The sequence below is a fragment of the Populus alba genome, chromosome 11 (assembly GCF_005239225.2).
Source record: "Populus alba chromosome 11, ASM523922v2, whole genome shotgun sequence".
In the NCBI taxonomy this organism is placed as follows: domain Eukaryota; kingdom Viridiplantae; phylum Streptophyta; class Magnoliopsida; order Malpighiales; family Salicaceae; genus Populus; species Populus alba.
Window position 1 is genome coordinate 1,257,228 of NC_133294.1, and position 21,693 is coordinate 1,278,920.

Genomic DNA, 21,693 nt, shown 5'->3' on the forward strand with positions numbered 1-21,693 from the left:
CATTGTGATGGGTGACCTACCCAGAAAAAGGAAGAGTGGTCTCATTCTTTGGGTGACCTACCCAAGGGAAGGAATGGCCTCATTCTTATGGGTGACCTACCCAGGTAAAAAAAATGGAGAATGGTCTCATTCTTATGGGTGACCTACCCAGAAAAAGTATGGTCTCATTGTGATGGGAGAGACCTACCCAGAAAAAGGAAGAGTGGTCTCATTCTTTGGGTGACCTACCCAGGGGAAGGAATGGCCTCATTCTTATGGGTGACCTACCCAGATAAAAAAAATGGAGAATGGTCTCATTTTTATGGGTGACCTACCCAGAAAAGTATGGTCTCATTGTATGGGTGACCTACCCAGAAAAATGGTGGTCTCATTGTATGGGTGACCTACCCAAGGAAAAATGGTGGTCTCATTGTATGGGTGACCTACCCAAGGAAATATGATGGTCTCATTGTATGGGTGACCTACCCAGAGAAATATGATGGTCTCATTGTATGGGTGACCTACCCAGGGGGAAGAATTCTTATTAAACTCCATGCTTTTCTAAGAAATGGTTTTAATATGACGTCCCTTCTGGCGACCTTCCTTGATGAATGTCGAAGTACGAGATCCCTTCTGGCGATCTCAAATAACTTGGAATCCCATCTGGCGATTCCTTTTATTCAAAGCTGAAATATTAGGTCCCTTCTAGCGACCTTCATTGAAATATGAGATCCCTTCTGGCGATCTCCTTTAGCCAAACAACTTGGAATCCCATCTGGCGATTCCTTTTATACCAAAGCTGAATTTTGAGGTCCCTTCTGGCGACCTCCATTGATGAATATCGAAAACGAGACCCCTTCTGGCGATCTCAAACAACTTGGAATCCCATCTGGTGATTCCTTTTATTCAAAGCTGAAATATGAGGTCCCTTCTGGCGACCTCCATCGAAATACGAGATCCCTTCTGGCGATCTCAACAACTTGGAATCCCATTAGGCGATTCCTTTTAACCGAATGCTATCGATGTCGTTCTTCCTGCTGGCAGGGTTTGAAAACCATTATCTTCTCTTCTTGTTGTTCTAGAATCAACTCAATGATTCTTTCTTCGTCCATAATCTTGTTGGAATGCGCTAAGATCTCCTCCTGTAACGATCCAAAAAAAAAAACATACATGCAATGATTTATGATTAGATGCAATGCATGTATTCGTACCTGGTTTTGAAACATAGGTCCCATCCTCTTCTTCTAGTTCATGAGACTCCCTCTTAACATGAACTTGCTTTTGAAGTCGTATGCTGGATTCATTTCTCGTGTTGCCTATCATATTCTTGGAGAAGAAGTCGTTGACTTTCTTCAAGTAGTCCTTTTCTCAAAATGTATGACTTGTGTTTGCCTTTTTGTCATGCTTTTGTCAAATGCTTTAGCTTGGTTTTCAAAACTATAGGCTCCCGTCCAATTTCTAAACACGTAAAACTTTTCATAAAACATCTCGTCTTGCCCCCAGTATAGGGGTGTGATCCTAGTCTGGGTTTTCATAAAGAAGAAATTCATTTTGGCTCAAATAGGGACCACCAACGATAAACTCTTTAGAGAGTGAAGGGATAATGATTTCAAAATGTACCTTGTTTAGGGTTGATAAACTTTATCTTGGAAGAAAATTATAGGTGATTTATCAATTATGTTATCCAGAGGTAAGGTTGTATTTCGAAAGTAGCTTTTCTTAAATTTCAATCTTTGATCGATTTATGATACTTTCTTTGTAACCACCCAACTTTGTTTAAAAAGTGCATAATCTCATCATTTATTTAAAGAAAGGGTAGGCTCAAACACAACATGTAGCTAACATCATGAGCCCTGATTGCCCACTAGAGAAAATAAAAGCAATGACAAAAGCAAATGACAAAAACATGCTAAGGCAAATAAAGTTGTTTTACATTTTGAAAACTACGAGAAGTTCTTGGGTCAACCCATTCTGAAACTTCTTCTAGTGTGTGGAAAGTCAACCGAGGCAATGCTTCATCTTCCTTCCCCACTTGCGTTTCCTTTTCTTCGCCTTTGATCTCGCCTTCTTCATTATTGACGATTCTTGACCAAGGTTTTCCAACCCTTAGCCCCTATGGATTTGAATTGATATTGGGTGTGTCTTCAAATGACACCCATCCTATCTTGATGAGCTCCAACAACTTTTTCTTGAAAGCGTAGCACGTTTCAAGACAATGCCGGAATACCAGCATGGTACTCGCAAGTCAACTCCGGGCTATATACCAGATGGGGAATGGTGGCTGTAGTGGCAATGTAGGGATAGGAGCTATTTGTCCAATGCTCAGTAGTTTGGCATATATATCCTTTAGAGGCATGGGTAATGGCGGTAGTTGTTCTGGAATGTATCTTGGGTTTGGTCTTTGGTGGTTGTTTTGGGTGTTTGACTGGCCATTTGCTCGATTAGAGAAAAAAGGTTTGTTAAAGTTTATGTGGGCCACATGGGAGGGTAGGTATTTGTGGGTTATATTGAATCTGTTATCTTGTCATTGGACCCACCTTCGAAGTTGTTAACGGGACTTTTCATTTTTTTCTTTCGAAAAAAACCCTTTGTCTCCAATGGCTCAATTATACGTCCAGTTTAATCCCTTGCTCTATTCTTTTCCGCTATGCGTTACAGCATCATAGAAATGTTGAGATGAGCTACCCATTAAATGCTCATAGTAGGGTGCCTTGAATGTATTGGCAAACAAAGTCACCATCTCTGCTTCTATCAAAAGGGGGTTGCACATGCATGGCCTCGTCCCTCCATCTTTGCGCATAAGCCCTTACTGATTCTTGGCTTCTCTTTTCCATTGACATAAGGCTCGTTCGATCTGGAGCAATTTCCAAATTGAACTTGTATTGCTTAAGGAAAGCCTCAACTAAAATCCTTCCATTTCTTGATTCTTGGCATTATCCAGCCTCATGTACCAACTTAGCGCCGACCCCGATAGACTGTCTTGGAAAAAGTAGATCAGTAACTTATCATCATGAATCACCTCGGCCATCTTATTGCAATAAGATCAAAAGTGAGTGTTTGGGCATTCCAACCCAGTGTACTTTATAAACTCCGGTATCCTGAAATCTTTTGGTACCGTGATGTTTGGTACCAAGCATATTTCAGACGCTCGCATGGGTCAAACCAGTCATTTCCCTCGACTGCTCTTAACCTTTCTTCCAAGGCTGATATCTTATCATCGTTCATAAATCCAGGTGGACCTATTATCGAAGGCCCATCTGCTTGTGACGTGAGCTTGAGGGGGCTGAATGGGAATGGCAGTGCAAAGTGCTGCTCCGTCACTGAATCTGCTCCCAAAGTTCTGAGATACCCCCGGGACATGAACTGACTGTGCTCCTATAGGTGGTTGGGTAGACGTTCCCTCCCCGTTCTTGGCTCTTAAAAAGTTGCTCAAGCAGATTGGTCCAAATCGAGAAACTTCATTTTTCACAGATTCCAACTCGGTCTGGTAGTGCGACTCTAAGTGAGCTCTTTCTTCGTTTTCCATTCTTGATCTGGATCGGGTTTGGTGGACTCTGGATGTACGGGACCTATGTTTCACGATCTGGTGATGCATGCATAGATGTATGAGAAAAAAATGCATGATTGTGATAAAAAATGCTTTATTCATTGGGTATTGAATGTATGACTTGCAAAAAGATATTATGGAACATTACATCCTAAGGATAGGTTCTAGTTCTTCTACGTGAGACATAGAGTAGGTTTACTACTGGGTCTCTAAAAGAGGGTCTCTTGCTGTTCCAGTGATCACCTTCGTAAAGGCGATATGGAGGTCTAGCAGATAGTGGGATGGTACGTGTACCAATCACAATCAGTCTAAACACTCAGCAAAGAGTTGGGTTTACACAAACTTTAAAACCTTGACTCAAGTCATAAGGCAAAGCTGCTAGTTCCCCCACTTAAACTTAGAGTTACATGTGTGTTGCCCTCCAAAACATAATAATAATAATAAAGTGATGCATGACTATGCCATGTATGTTAAAATGTAAAGATATATACTAAAGCTTTTTAAACGTAAGAAAACAAAAACCAATAACACATAACATAAAACAAACAAACAAATCAAGCTTAGTCCAAGGGTCCCCAGTGGAGTCGCCATCCTGTCGCACCCCTAAAAAATAATAAAAAAAAAAAAGTTTGTTTTTGCGACATCGATTGACGACTTTTCGTTTTGTTCTATTTTACGGATTTGGTTCTTTGGAGTCGCCACCTAGTATTTGGTCACTAGGAAACCTAACTGGTCTTTCAGAGATTCTAAGGTAAGGGACTGGTTGCGTTAAAGGGAAGGTATTAGCACCCCTAGTACGCCCTACCTAAGGTAAGCTGCTTGGTGTTTGGTTTGCTTTATAATTGCTATGGTGTTGGTATTTTCTAGGCTCGTCAATTGATTTTGGATAGAAATCTAAGGAGATTCCATGTGCTTTGAAAAGCTCATTTTTTCCCTAATATTTCAAAACTTTGCGACTCATAAATCGTGGGATAATAAAAAAAATTTGAAATGTCCTCGATTATAATCAAGGCTTCTTTCAAGAATGTGTGTGATTTATTACTCCCAATAATATTTTGGATTATTCATCCTTTTAAGGATTTCTTTATCCAAACATTTAGCGGTAAATAATAAATAAATTCCTTTTCCAAAAATAAGATTTTTATAGTTTTTGGAATATTGGCCAATACCCTTTGGAGTTTTACAAACATGTTGTAAAAATCCAGAAATGCAAGAAAATATATTTGTGTTTAAGAAAAATCTATGCGAAAACACACTTTCTAAGCTTCCAATATATTTTTTTTTTATAAAAAAAATAACATTCAAAATATGTTAGAGTATTGGCCGTATGCAACACCGCAAGAAAACACATTTTTTGTAAACAATTTTTTTTATGCTTTGACGAAAATCGGGTATTTTAATACTGAGCTTGTATCCTTTACGGTAAAAAATACAACCCAATATTAATCCACTTTAATAAAAATATGCAGAAAAAAACAACAACATTTTTAGGGACTTTTTAGAATTTTTTTTGAAAGCAAAAACATTTTTTTTATTCTGAAAAATCTTTGATGTTTTTGACGAAAACCGGGTATTTTTTTAACACTGATTTTGTATCTTTATGGTATAAAAATACAAACCAACATTAAACCATTTTTACAAAAAATATGCCAAGAAAATCAACAATATTGTTTTTTTAAGATTTTTCAAAATATTATATATTTTTTTAACCTAAATATTTTATATATATATATATATATATAACATATACACACACATATATTATAATTTATAATAATAATATATAATATATTATATTATGGGCTGGGCCGGCCCAAATAAATGGGTCAGGCTCAGCCCAAAACAATAAAGGGTCGGGCCGACCTCGGCCCAAAATGGATTTGGGCCGAAATCGGCCCAACCAAAACTTCTACAGTCTGGGCCAAGATCGGCCCAGAATTGCAAGGCTGGGCCAGCATCGGGCTGGCCCAGCACCCCAGGCCCAGCGGGGGGAAGAATTAATTTTCTTCCCCCCGCCTCCTGCATGCATAACTCTGCATGCAGGAGGCAACGCCTGCAACAAAAACGATGGGGGAAGAAGAAATTTTACCTGGCGTGGAGGAGGCGGTTGCTGGAGGTGCTGCGGTGGCGTGGCTCGCGGACGGTGGCTCCGGGCGGTGTTGCTGTCGTTGCTAAACGGCGGCGAGAAACTTCTTCCTCTTCCTCTTTTCCCCGTTTGTTTTCTGTGGCTTCTCAGTGGCTTCCTCTGCCTCGGTTTGTTTTTGGTTTTCGGTTTCGGTTTCTTTCTTCTTGGTTTGTTTCTGCTCTTCTCTCTCTATTCGGGTCGTTCTCTCTCCTTCTCTTCGGGTCTCCTCCTCTTCGGTTTTTCTTCTTTATTTATAGGGGCAGCACGGGTGGGGGACCATGGTTAGTGCGCCTTCCATCACGCATGGCTGGTCGGTTCTTTCGGTGGTGGTGGTGGGGCCGAGAGAGAGAGAGAGACGCGGGAGGTTTTTTTCAAATTTTTTTGCCTTTTGTTCTGCTAAACCGTGGGGAAAGGAAGAAGATGAACAGTGTCGTTCAAAACGACACCGTTCTGGTCTTTTTTTTTTTTTTTTTTTTTAATGAAACGGCGTCGTTTTGGGTAAAACGCGCTGTTTCATTTAAATGGCTAAACTTCAAATCAGTCCCTCAAATTCGGTCCCCGCCCCTCTTGTTGGCCGCCTTTTTCACTTTGGTCCTTGGCCTCTGATTTATGCAATTTAGCCCCTAATTGATCAAAAAACTTCCAATTTCTTCAATTAGGCCCCTGAACCGAATAATTGCAGCCCCTCCATTTACGCGCCTCTTCCAATTTGGTCCCTGGTTTCGGATTTTCTTAATTAAGTCCCTAATTGGCCATTAAACTTCAATATTTATGCAATTGAGCCCCTGATTTGACCCAATAAATTCCTAAAAAATATATTTTGGCCCCAGAACTTAAATTTCTCCAAATTAAAGCCCAAATTGACTTAAAAATCAATTTTTCTTGGAATCAAATCTTCTATGAATTCAATTAAAAATCCAATTAAGTCCATAAAAATCCAATTAAGCCCATAAAAATCCAAATTTGGGCTTTTCTCCCTAAAATTCAAATTTTTCTTCTCAATAGGGCTTTCATCCTTCAAGAATATACTGTCAAAAATTTAATCCTTGTATTTTTAAATTCCTTGACCAATTTTCTGACTGTTTCCTGAGCGCTTCTGCCTCCGGTTATTTTTCTAACCTCTTTTGGCTATTTATTTTATTTTTTCAGGGGGACCCAAAAATGGGTTACAACAGATGCCCCCTCTTTATAATACTTACGGAGCATGGATTTTGCGCAGTAAGTGTTATAAAGATAAACCCAAAACGGAACTCCCGAAACTGATCTGGTCGAAGCTTGATTGATCTGAAACTTTGTCCTTTATAACAATCCTCCTTGGCCCCAAAAACTATGATCAAAACTTAGTCATCTCGAGATCCTTATCCAGCGATCCTCTGAATTCTTACTTTAGTTTGATCAATATGGAAATCCATCCGAGATCCCATCTGGTGATCTCCTTTAACCTGGAATCCCATCTGGTGATTCCTTTACTCATAATCAATACAAAAAAAATGTGTATGTGGTCTCATTATGATGGGTGACCTGCCCGAGTGGAAAAGAGAAAGAGTGGTCTCATTCTTTGGGTGACCTACCCAGGGGAAAGAATGGCCTCATTATTATGGGTGACCTACCCAGGTAAAAAAAAAGAATGGTCTCATTCTTATGGGTGACCTACCCAGAAAATATGGTCTCATTGTGATGGGTGACCTACACAGAAAAAGGAAGAGTGGTCTCATTCTTTGGGTGACCTACCCAGGGGAAGGAATGGCCTCATTCTTATGGGTGACCTACCCAGGTAAAAAAATGGAGAATGGTCTCATTCTTATGGGTGACCTACCCAGAAAAGTATGGTCTCATTGTGATGGGTGACCTACCCAGAAAAAGGAAGAGTGGTCTCATTCTTTGGGTGACCTACCCAAGGGAAGGAATGGCCTCATTCTTATGGGTGACCTACCCAGGTAAAAAAAATGGAGAATGGTCTCATTCTTATGGGTGACCTACCCAGAAAAGTATGGTCTCATTGTGATGGGTGACCTACCCAGAAAAAGGAAGAGTGGTCTCATTCTTTGGGTGACCTACCCAAGGGAAGGAATGGCCTCATTCTTATGGGTGACCTACCCAGGTAAAAAAATGGAGAATGGTCTCATTCTTATGGGTGACCTACCCAGAAAAGTATGGTCTCATTGTGATGGGTGACCTACCCAGAAAAAGGAAGAGTGGTCTCATTCTTTGGGTGACCTACCCAGGGGAAGGAATGGCCTCATTCTTATGGGTGACCTACCCAGATAAAAAAAATGGAGAATGGTCTCATTTTTATGGGTGACCTACCCAGAAAAGTATGGTCTCATTGTATGGGTGACCTACCCAGAAAAATGGTGGTCTCATTGTATGGGTGACCTACCCAAGGAAAAATGGTGGTCTCATTGTATGGGTGACCTACCCAAGGAAATATGATGGTCTCATTGTATGGGTGACCTACCCAGAGAAATATGATGGTCTCATTGTATGGGTGACCTACCCAGGGGGAAGAATTCTTATTAAACTCCATGCTTTTCTAAGAAATGGTTTTAATATGACGTCCCTTCTGGCGACCTTCCTTGATGAATGTCGAAGTACGAGATCCCTTCTGGCGATCTCAAATAACTTGGAATCCCATCTGGCGATTCCTTTTATTCAAAGCTGAAATATTAGGTCCCTTCTAGCGACCTTCATTGAAATATGAGATCCCTTCTGGCGATCTCCTTTAGCCAAACAACTTGGAATCCCATCTGGCGATTCCTTTTATACCAAAGCTGAATTTTGAGGTCCCTTCTAGCGACCTCCATTGATGAATATCGAAAACGAGACCCCTTCTGGCGATCTCAAACAACTTGGAATCCCATCTGGTGATTCCTTTTATTCAAAGCTGAAATATGAGGTCCCTTCTGGCGACCTCCATCGAAATACGAGATCCCTTCTGGCGATCTCAACAACTTGGAATCCCATTAGGCGATTCCTTTTAACCGAATGCTATCGATGTCGTTCTTCCTGCTGGCAGGGTTTGAAAACCATTATCTTCTCTTCTTGTTGTTCTAGAATCAACTCAATGATTCTTTCTTCGTCCATAATCTTGTTGGAATGCGCTAAGATCTCCTCCTGTAACGATCCAAAAAAAAAACATACATGCAATGATTTATGATTAGATGCAATGCATGTATTCGTACCTGGTTTTGAAACATAGGTCCCATCCTCTTCTTCTAGTTCATGAGACTCCCTCTTAACATGAACTTGCTTTTGAAGTCGTATGCTGGATTCATTTCTCGTGTTGCCTATCATATTCTTGGAGAAGAAGTCGTTGACTTTCTTCAAGTAGTCCTTTTCTCAAAAATGTAATGACTTGTGTTTGCCTTTTTTGTCATGCTTTTGTCAAATGCTTTAGCTTGGTTTTCAAAACTATAGGCTCCCGTCCAATTTCTAAACACGTAAAACTTTTCATAAAACATCTCGTCTTGCCCCCAGTATAGGGGTGTGATCCTAGTCTGGGTTTTCATAAAGAAGAAATTCATTTTGGCTCAAATAGGGACCACCAACGATAAACTCTTTAGAGAGTGAAGGGATAATGATTTCAAAATGTACCTTGTTTAGGGTTGATAAACTTTATCTTGGAAGAAAATTATAGGTGATTTATCAATTATGTTATCCAGAGGTAAGGTTGTATTTCGAAAGTAGCTTTTCTTAAATTTCAATCTTTGATCGATTTATGATACTTTCTTTGTAACCACCCAACTTTGTTTAAAAAGTGCATAATCTCATCATTTATTTAAAGAAAGGGTAGGCTCAAACACAACATGTAGCTAACATCATGAGCCCTGATTGCCCACTAGAGAAAATAAAAGCAATGACAAAAGCAAATGACAAAAACATGCTAAGGCAAATAAAGTTGTTTTACATTTTGAAAACTACGAGAAGTTCTTGGGTCAACCCATTCTGAAACTTCTTCTAGTGTGTGGAAAGTCAACCGAGGCAATGCTTCATCTTCCTTCCCCACTTGCGTTTCCTTTTCTTCGCCTTTGATCTCGCCTTCTTCATTATTGACGATTCTTGACCAAGGTTTTCCAACCCTTAGCCCCTATGGATTTGAATTGATATTGGGTGTGTCTTCAAATGACACCCATCCTATCTTGATGAGCTCCAACAACTTTTTCTTGAAAGCGTAGCACGTTTCAAGACAATGCCCGGGAATACCAGCATGGTACTCGCAAGTCAACTCGGGCTTATACCAGATGGGGAATGGTGGCTGTAGTGGCAATGTAGGGATAGGAGCTATTTGTCCAATGCTCAGTAGTTTGGCATATATGTCCTTTAGAGGCATGGGTAATGGCGGTAGTTGTTCTGGAATGTATCTTGGGTTTGGTCTTTGGTGGTTGTTTTGGGTGTTTGACTGGCCATTTGCTCGATTAGAGAAAAAAGGTTTGTTAAAGTTTATGTGGGCCACATGGGAGGTAGGTATTTGTGGGTTATATGAATCTGTTATCTTGTCATTGGACCCACCTTCGAAGTTGTTAACGGGACTTTTCATTTTTCTTTCGAAAAAACCCTTTGTCTCCAATGGCTCAATTATACGTCCAGTTTTAATCCCTTGCTCTATTCTTTCCGCTATGCGTACAGCATCATAGAAATGTTGAGATGAGCTACCCATTAAATGCTCATAGTAGGGTGCCTTGAATGTATTGGCAAACAAAGTCACCATCTCTGCTTCTATCAAAGGGGGTTGCACATGCATGGCCTCGTCCCTCCATCTTTGCGCATAAGCCCTTACTGATTCTTGGCTTCTCTTTTCCATTGACATAAGGCTCGTTCGATCTGGAGCAATTTCCAAATTGAACTTGTATTGCTTAAGGAAAGCCTCAACTAAATCCTTCCATTTCTTGATCTTGGCATTATCCAGCCTCATGTACCAACTTAGCGCCGACCCCGATAGACTGTCTTGGAAAAAGTAGATCAGTAACTTATCATCATGAATCACCTCGGCCATCTTATTGCAATAAGATCAAAGGTGAGTGTTTGGGCATTCCAACCCAGTGTACTTTATAAACTCCGGTATCCTGAAATCTTTTGGTACCGTGATGTTTGGTACCAAGCATATTTCAGACGCTCGCATGGGGTCAAACCAGTCATTTCCCTCGACTGCTCTTAACCTTTCTTCCAAGGCTGATATCTTATCATCGTTCATAAATCCGGTGGACCTATTATCGGAAGGCCCATCTGCTGTGACGTGAGCTTGAGGGGGCTGAATGGGAATGGCATGTGCAAAGTGCTGCTCCGTCACTGAATCTGCTCCCAAGTTCTGAGATACCCCCGGGACATGAACTGACTGTGCTCCTATAGGTGGTTGGGTAGACGTTCCCTCCCCGTTCTTGGCTCTTAAAAGTTGCTCAAGCAGATTGGTCAATCGAGAAACTTCATTTTTCACAGATTCCAACTCGGTCTGGTAGTGCGACTCTAAGTGAGCTCTTTCTTCGTTTTCCATTCTTGATCTGGATCGGGTTTGGTGGACTCTGGATGTGGGACCTATGTTTCACGATCTGGTGATGCATGCATAGATGTATGAGAAAAAAATGCATGATTGTGATAAAAATGCTTTATTCATTGGGTATGAATGTATGACTTGCAAAAGATATTATGGAACATACATCCTAAGGATAGGTTCTAGTTCTTCTACGTGAGACATAGAGTAGGTTTACTACTGGGTCTCTAAAAGAGGGTCTCTTGCTGTTCCAGTGATCACCTTCGTAAAGGCGATATGGAGGTCTAGCAGATAGTGGGATGGTACGTGTACCAATCACAATCAGTCTAAACACTCAGCAAAGAGTTGGGGTTTACACAAACTTAAACCTTGACTCAAGTCATAAGGCAAGCTGCTAGTCCCCCACTTAAACTTAGAGTTACATGTGTGTGCCCTCCAAAACATAATAATAATAATAAAGTGATGCATGACTATGCCATGTATGTTAAAATGTAAAGATATATACTAAAGCTTTTTAAACGTAAGAAAACAAAAACCAATAACACATAACATAAACAAACAAACAAATCAAGCTTAGTCCAAGGGTCCCCAGTGGAGTCGCCATCCTGTCGCACCCCTAAAAAATAATAAAAAAAAAAAAGTTTGTTTTTGCGACATTCGATTGACGACTTTCGTTTTGTTCTATTTTACGGATTTGGTTCTTTGGAGTCGCCACCTAGTATTTTGGTCACTAGGAAACCTAACTGGTCTTTCAGAGATTCTAAGGTAAGGGACTGGTTGCGTAAAGGGAAGGTATTAGCACCCCTAGTACGCCCTACCTAAGGTAAGCTGCTTGGTGTTTGGTTTGCTTTTTATAATTGCTATGGTGTTGGTATTTTTCTAGGCTGTCAATTGATTTTGGATAGAAATCTAAGGAGATTCCATGTGCTTTGAAAGCTCATTTTTCCCTTAATATTTCAAAACTTTGCGACTCATAAATCGTGGGATAATAAAAAAAATTTGAAATGTCCTCGATTATAATCAAGGCTTCTTTCAAGAATGTGTGTGGATTTATTACTCCCAATAATATTTTGGATATTCATCCTTTTTAAGGATTTCTTTTATCCAAACATTAGCGGTAAATAATAAATAAATTCCTTTTCCAAAAATAAGATTTTTATAGTTTTTGGAATATATTGGCCAATACCCTTTGGAGTTTTACAAACCATGTTGTAAAATCCAGAAATGCAAAGAAAATAATTTGTGTTTAAGAAATCTATGCGAAAAACACACTTTCTAAGCTTCCAATATATTTTTTTTATAAAAAAAAATAACATTCAAAATATGTTAGAGTATTGGCCGTAATGCAACACGCAAGAAAACACATTTTTCTGTAAACAATTTTTTTTTTATGCTTTGACGAAAATCGGGTATTTTTAATACTGAGCTTGTATCCTTACGGTAAAAAAATACAACCCAATATTAATCCACTTAATAAAATATGCAGAAAAAAAAACAACAACATTTTTAGGGACTTTTTAGAATTTTTTTTGAAAGCAAAAACATTTTTTTTATTCTGAAAATCTTTGATGTTTTGACGAAAACCGGGTATTTTTTTAACACTGATTTTGTATCTTTATGGTATAAAAAATACAAACCAACATTAAACCATTTTTTACAAAAAATATGCAAGAAAATCAACAATATTGTTTTTTTTAAGATTTTTCAAAATATTATATATTTTTTTTTAACCTAAATATTTTATATATATATATATAATAACATATACACACACATATATTATAATTTATAATAATAATATATAATATATTATATTATGGGGCTGGTCCGGCCCAAATAAATGGTCAGGCTCAGCCCAAAACAATAAAGGGTCGGGCCGACCTCGGCCCAAAATGGATTTGGGTCGAAATCGGCCCAACCAAAACTTCTACAGTCTGGGCCAAGATCGGCCCAGACTTGCAAGGCTGGGCCAGCATCGGGCTGGCCCAGCAGCCCCAGGCCCAGCGGGGGGAAGAATTAATTTTCTTCCCCCCGCCTCCTGCATGCATAACTCTGCATGCAGGAGGCAACGCCTGCAACAAAAACGATGGGGGAAGAAGAAATTTTACCTGGCGTGGAGGAGGCGGTTGCTGGAGGTGCTGCGGTGGCGTGGCTCGCGGACGGTGGCTCCGGGCGGTGTTGCTGTCGTTGCTAAACGGCGGCGAGAAACTTCTTCCTCTTCCTCTTTTCCCCGTTTGTTTTCTGTGGCTTCTCAGTGGCTTCCTCTGCCTCGGTTTGTTTTTGGTTTTCGGTTTCGGTTTCTTTCTTCTTGGTTTGTTTCTGCTCTTCTCTCTCTATTCGGGTCGTTCTCTCTCCTTCTCTTCGGGTCTCCTCCTCTTCGGTTTTTCTTCTTTATTTATAGGGGCAGCACGGGTGGGGGACCATGGTTAGTGCGCCTTCCATCACGCATGGCTGGTCGGTTCTTTCGGTGGTGGTGGTGGGGCCGAGAGAGAGAGAGAGAGACGCGGGAGGTTTTTTTTCAAATTTTTTTGCCTTTTGTTCTGCTAAACCGTGGGGAAAGGAAGAAGATGAACAGTGTCGTTCAAAACGACACCGTTCTGGTCTTTTTTTTTTTTTTTTTTTTTTTAATGAAACGGCGTCGTTTTGGGTAAAACGCGCTGTTTCATTTAAATGGCTAAACTTCAAATCAGTCCCTCAAATTCGGTCCCCGCCCCTCTTGTTGGCCGCCTTTTTCACTTTGGTCCTTGGCCTCTGATTTATGCAATTTAGCCCCTAATTGATCAAAAAACTTCCAATTTCTTCAATTAGGCCCCCTGAACCGAATAATTGCAGCCCCTCCATTTACGCGCCTCTTCCAATTTGGTCCCTGGTTTCGGATTTTCTTAATTAAGTCCCTAATTGGCCATTAAACTTCAATATTTATGCAATTGAGCCCCTGATTTGACCCAATAAATTCCTAAAAAATATATTTTGGCCCCAGAACTTAAATTTCTCCAAATTAAAGCCCAAATTGACTTAAAAATCAATTTTTCTTGGAATCAAATCTTCTATGAATTCAATTAAAAATCCAATTAAGTCCATAAAAATCCAATTAAGCCCATAAAAATCCAAATTTGGGCTTTTCTCCCTAAAATTCAAATTTTTCTTCTCAATAGGGCTTTCATCCTTCAAGAATATACTGTCAAAAATTTAATCCTTGTATTTTTAAATTCCTTGACCAATTTTCTGACTGTTTCCTGAGCGCTTCTGCCTCCGGTTATTTTTCTAACCTCTTTTGGCTATTTATTTTATTTTTTCAGGGGGACCCAAAAATGGGTTACAACACTAATGGTGCTACCACTTGCTTGGTGGTGGTGGCCACTTGCTTGGTGGTGGGGTATTGCCAATAAATGGCAATATCCTAACACACAATTCAAAGAACTTTGGAATTTTCTAGTGTATTAGCTAAGATTTCATCAAGTTCTATGGCTGGAAAGATTGTTTCATTTAGATTGGTTAAGAAGGCTATAAATAGCCATGCAACCATCACTTGTAAGGTAAACTAAAAACTATGCTAAGCTTAAAACCTTTGTCCTAAAACTCTCCTCCTTGTATTATATTTCCTATCAACAAAGATTTTTCTTTGTATATCCTTCAACCATTTCCAAATTACAACTAAAAATCTTAACAATGAAACTACTTTCATTTCAACCCCTAATCACTAAAATCTCCTAAACTACCATCATCCTCTAACAGTGGTCAGAGCCCAATTGATTGTAAGTGGGGCATTAGAGTCTATATGGCCACCACAAAATTCATTACAATCTATCTGTGTGCCACTTCCCATTTTTAATGGTAGCAACTATGATTTGTGGGAAGAAAAATGGAAACACTCTTCAGGTCTCAAAATCTTTGGGACATTTGTTAAGAATGGATTTGAGGAGCCAGAAAATATCTCTACTGCTAGAAGAAGCACAACGGAAGGAGTTAGAGGTGAAAAAAGCGGAAGGATGCTAGTGCCCTTTATTGATTAACAATCACTGGCCAATACAATTTTTCCTAGGATTACTAAAGCTTCAACAGCAAAGCGAGCATGGGATATGTTGCAAGAGGAGTTTCGCGGCGATTCTGAGGGTATGCACCATTAGACTCCAAATACCACGAAGAGACTTTGGAAAATATTAAAACTGAAAGATTTGAGATTGTTAAAGATTATCATGGAAGAATTAAAATAGTTGTAAATCAAATGAGGAATCTATAGGAAGAAAATATTATTGATCAAAGGGTTGTTGAAAAAATTTCCAATCACTCTTACAAGAAAATGACTCTATAGTTACTAGTATAGAACAATCAAAAAGATTTAACAATCTTGTCAGTAGCTGAACTAATAGGGTTCTTTAGAAAGCACATAAGAAAAGACTCAGTACTACGAAGAAGACTCTATTAAGAGTGCTTTTCAGTCTAAGCTTAATGTAAGGTCTCATTAAATCTATGATATATAATACCGAAAATTAATGGATCTACAACGATATTTATATAATAATAAGTCAAGTCATGTTCTATGATAAAAATTCTTGTATTCCATAACAGGCAAGCACATATCAATCAAATATCACTTTTTATATAAAAAGCAGTTGGCTATAAGAAATCGATTATTGGAATATTGCATGCAAGACTAAAAAACAATTAGTAGATTTATCTTCATAAAAAGCCCTTTCATGAGTTAAGTTTGAAGGCACTACAAGATCAAGTTTATGAGTATCAGTGAAGTATATTAAGGAGGAGTATTAAATTATTAATGCACTTAAAGAAGATTCCAGAGGTCAATTTCTAGAAAATACTATAAACTACAAGTTTGTGCTAAGTTAAATTAGGAAAGTTTCTAGAGAAAATCAAACGAATACTAGAAATGTTTAAGAAATTCTCATCCACAATTCAAAGAACTCTAGAATTGTCTAGTGAATTGGTTAAGATTCTTGCAAGTTCTATTGGTGTTGGAAAGTTTGTCTAAATTGTTCCCATTTAAGGTTGGTTATGAGGGGGCTATAAATAGCCATGCAACCATCAACTTGTAAGGTAAGCCAAAAATTATGCTAAGCTTAAAACCTTTTTTAAAAAAATTCTTTCTGTAAGTTAACAATAGAGAGTATTGTTAAGATTGTACATTAACAATAGTTACTTATGTTGAGAGCAAAATATGGGTTATTGTTACTTATGTTAAGATTGTAAGATTAACATTAACAATAGAGAGTATTGTTAAGATTGTACATTAACAATAGTTACTTATGTAGAGAGCAAATATGGGTTATATGTTACTTATGTTAAGATTGCTAAGATTAACATTAACAATAGAGAGTATTGTTAAGATTTTGTACATTACTTATGTTTACATTAACATTAAACAATAGTTACTTATGGTTAAGATTGTACATTAAACAATAGTTACTTACATAATCTTTATGTAGAGAGCAAATATGGATTCTTTTTTTGGAACAGCAAATATGGGTTCTGAGGCAATAATTATGGAGGCACCTTATAAAGCAGCCATGAGTGGAGATTGGAAAAGCATGATTGACTACTTTCAGGAACATTACGAATATTTGGACTCTCCAGTTACGCGCTCTTCGGATACTGTACTTCATCTAGCTCTGCAAAGCAACGAAGTGCAACCACTTGAAGATCTACTTGAAATCGTGAAGAAAGGACAATTACCTCTAACTGAGGAAGATTTTCTCAAGAGAAAAAACAAACTTGGAAATACGGTTCTTCACGAGGCAACCTTCAATGGAATAATGAGGCTGTAAGATTCTTTGGTAGACGTTGTCCAGACCTAATTTCCATTACTAACAAGTACGGTGAAACCCCACTGTTTACAGCTGCTGCATTTGGTGAGGCAGAAATAGTGGGAGGCAGAAATAGTGGAATTTTTAATCCGTTCCAAACCAGAACAATGCGTGGATGATGATGATGATGATGATGGCCTCCTATTTCATCCAATTCACCGCCAGCTCGGAAAGAGATGGCATGTCCATTGGTTGTGCCTTTGGCGCTGCTATCAATAGGGCAACACTTTGGTAACAATTTCTCTCTTTGTAGAATTCTCAAATTTAAAACGTGTGTATCATAGATAATGTATAATTTTTGAATGTCTAATTTCATGAATGCAGAAACATGCTTTACTTTTTTGCTAGAACTGGATGTATCGCTCCATAGCTTGAAGGGACAAAAATGGTCATAACTGCTCTTCAACTTCTAGCCCACATGCCATCTGCTTTTGAGAGTGGATTTCCCCTCATGGGCATATTTGAAAGACTCATCTACTGTTGTATGCCTACTCCAAACACACTATTAGACCTTACAATAGTGCCTACATATATATTATATATATATAGCTGGTTCATGCATGCAGCTATATGTGTGTGTGTGTGTGTTAGACATCTATATGTCTATGGATTTGAACTCTAAATTATGTTGCAGGTCTTCCTGTGTTGCGCCGCAAGGTAAAATTACAAGTAGAATCTATGAGGCCAGGCACGGAAAGGGTGTGGGGACGAGATGTTGAGAGCGGTTTGGATGTAGCAGCTTGGAGAGGAAACCAAGAGGCGGCCTACTCAAACTATTTTAAGGTCCTAAAGGTATTAGACACAATTGAGACCTGTTCTTTTGGTTTCAAGGCTAGCTAGGTGGTATTATTGAGCAACTTTCTATAACGACATTAGATATATTTCTGGAGGGTACAATGAAACACATTTCATTCATGGTCCAAAAGTTAAGGAATCATAACTGATTATTGAATTTGATGCCATTTATTGAATTTCTCAGTTATAACTGGATCATTGAATTTGAATCTTTCTGTTATACAATGAAACACCCCTCTTTTTTTTAATGTTTATTGTTTCTAGTGACTTTCTGTTATAACTGATCATTGAATTTGATGCCATTTATTAAATGGGATATATTGGACTCTTATTATATTGAGATTTGTGATTCTGGTCATTGAATTTGATATTTATTTTTATATATTTACTCATAGTATTTATTTATTCCACGTGGGATTGGTGGTTCTATATATCATTGTCATTTATAAAGAATATGGAGTGATGAAATGATTTATTTACATGCATAATTCTGTATGCTTGAAACAAATGGGATTCAATGTTTACATGCTCATAAACTTAACAATGAGTATACTTAACTTTAAGACACAGAGAGGTTGAGCCTTTTCCTACAAAAACTTTCCGTGCAATTTGATCATTTGATATATATATATATATATATATATATATATATACTGGAATGACTTTGATCCAGTTCTTTATTATTATTATTATTATTATTTTGAAACTTTAGTTCATCCTTCTACTAATTATTTGTTAATGTTTCTTTCTATGTCATAAAAATGGCTAGCTCTCATCCTGTTTAATTTCATTCGCTTTTTCGCATGAACATGAATACGAATGTTGGCCAGCAAGGCTACAAGTATTCTGGAACCAGAAAAGAAAGCATGTATTTCTGCTTTGAGACTAGCCAAAGAACTAATAGGAGAAAGATGAGTCAATTGAATAGATTCAGAAAGGGTAGACCAAAATGAAGAGGAAGAAAAGAGCAGGGAATGGGTGGGGAAAAAAGATGAAAAGGGAGAAATAGAAATAGAAACAGAACGCTGTACTCCTGTAACGAACTCATCATTAACTAGCAATATAGCAGATCCCATTGTTTCTTGCAACTATGAATGGAATAGAAGAGGACTGTGTGGGGAACAACCTAAATCAATATCCCCACGGCTGTTGAGCAGGAGTTGCTGTCTCAATGAGGAGGGGTCAGAGCATTTTGGGATGTGGCCGTCATGCATCGGCGAAGAAAAGATCGTTCAATTTAGCTTGGGTGAAACAACTGAGAGACTGTACATTGGCTTAGACTGCATCGAGTTATTGATATAAGAAGAAGAACAGCATTGTTGCCCAGTGTTGCAGATATGGAGCATTACAGAGGAGGAACCAAGCCTGGGCCTGCACTTGAACTTCAGGGGAGTTGCAATGGTTTGAGAGTGAGCCCTTTTCATCCCTTTGTTTTTTTTACATCCGCTATAAAAACATTTGTTTCAATCAAATTACCCAATCCAGGTTAATAAGGTCATAGAAAAACCGTTAAACTGAAAAAAATCGATTTTAATGCTAACGAAACGTAGACATGTCAACTAATTAAAGACATCAGGCTGATCTAGTTCTCCTTGTCACCGAACCAATAACTTAAATATTATTAAAAATTATACGCAATTAAATAATACATTGTTTTATTTACAAACTCCATTTATATAACAATCATATTAATCTCCCGATTACTCCAGCAAGTGCAAAAGGTAATTCCTTCTCATTATGTCACGCTTCGGAACAAAGAACGCAAGACTGCAGAGGAGCTCTTCAAAGAGAGTCACCAGGACCAACTGAAAAATGCACAAAAATGGATAAAGGAAACGATCCAGTCTTGTTCCGCAACAGCGGCTTTTGTTGCTGCTGTTGTCTTTGCTGCTGCCTATACTGTGCCCGGAGGTTTTGATAAGAATGGCAAGCCCAACTTCATCAACTCTCCCTATTTTCTGGTTTTCACTGTCTCGGATGTTCTTTCCTTAGAAAGCTCGTTGACTTCGCTTGTGGTATTTCTGTCTTTGTTGACCTCTCCATTTCAGCTACAAGAATTTCACATCTCTCTTCCTCGGAAACTTCTTGTTGGCTTCACCTTCCTCTACTTTTCTGTGATAACGACCATGCTATCTTTTGGGGCCACAATCTTGATACTCATTCAGTCAGAGAAAAAATGGATAACATTACTCCTTTCCATGGCTGCATTCCTTCCAGTCTTAGTATTTGCAATAATGCAATTCCGTCTGTACGTCTCATTTTTGGGCTCTACATACAACATTCTCAAGATAACCAGGAAAGCTCGACAATCGTTTCGTGTCCCTTGCCTACCACGGCAGAAAAAGCTCCGTCGAGTTGATTAATATGGGAGATTTAACTGACATAGAGGTTATTCCATTTTCTTGATGGTTTGAACCTCTACCAAAGATCATTATATATTGTGTTTTATTGGATGTATGGTTGTGATTCAGTTTCGTGATATTTAGGTGGTTGTGCTGTTTTCAATGACGGCCTTGAAGCCAGTATGTATTATATATAGTTTGTCACAGGTTGGTATTTGAATGGTATGATTACAGGCCTTCAAGCTTGCTTCAATCAGTTACATGGTATTAAAATTGGATGTAAATCATCAATGTTTAATGTGTGTTTGAATTATAATTATAATTTTCTCGTGTTTTGTGAACATTCACCAGCTGACAATCACCCACACAACATAAAAAAAAGAAAAGAAAAAGAGACCAATAAGCAAAACTAGCCGCCAGCTGCCTTTTCTTCTTTCCTTCAGACGGCACCAACCCGTAACAACCCAAACCAACAACCCTCTCCATCATCTTCCCTAACTCGCAAGCACCATGAGAATCACTCTCACTGCCAGGGCCTTTATTTTTTTTGTTGCATCATGTCGTCCACTCAATGTTTTTTGAAAAAAATCAGATAACAAGTCGCACACGGCCAAATATTTTTTTCTCTTACAAAAAAATTTTTGTGCATGCAGGTGCAGGTTTTTTCAATGTATTTTTTTTAATATAAACAAGTTAAAGTGAAAACTGAAAAGTTTATATATATATATATATATATATATATAGATATATATATTATAATCAAATTAAATCAAGAATTATGTGATATTAAACATAAAAAAAAAGATATTAACGATAACTAAAAAATAAAATAAAAAAATTAAATATGTTAATAAATTGAAACATTTACTCAGTTATGTTATTAAATTTGTTTATTAAAATAAATTTTTTTATTCAATTAAATGATATTAAAAATAGACACATATATTAAATTGATTGCGTAAATATGTCGCACCCGACATCACAGCGGCCATAAAATAATCGGATTTATGGAAAAAGAACAGATTTTCTGGCATCTTGTTCTTTTAGAAAAAAAGATCTTGTTTAAGGAGTCGCTACCTAGTATTATGGTTACTAGAAACCCTAACTGGTTTTTCAACAAAGATTCTATGGCTCAGGATTGGTTACGTAAAAGGGAAAGATATTATCATTCCTTAAACGTTCTGCCTGAGGCAGACTGCCATTGTTGGTTTTGTCTTAAATTTGCTAAATGTTTATTAGTTTATTGCTATGATAATTTGCTTATTAATATTCCTAACTGGCTGGCACCAGTGAATAATTTCTACTATGGATAATTCCAACTCTGGCTTTTGGTAAATATTACGTAGCTATAAAATAAAATTAGATCAAAATTTTTTTTATTCCTAACTCTAATGATAGTGAATAAACAAGTAAAATAAATTCCATTTTATTAACGCATTCACATATTTTTTAATTTTTCTTATACTAAATAAAATAAAATATAACGAATAAAAATAATATAAATTTAAACCAATATTTTATTCCCGACTCTAGTGTCAGTGAATAAACCAATAAATTTTATATTTTTTTTATTCATGCATACAAAATTTTTTTCTATT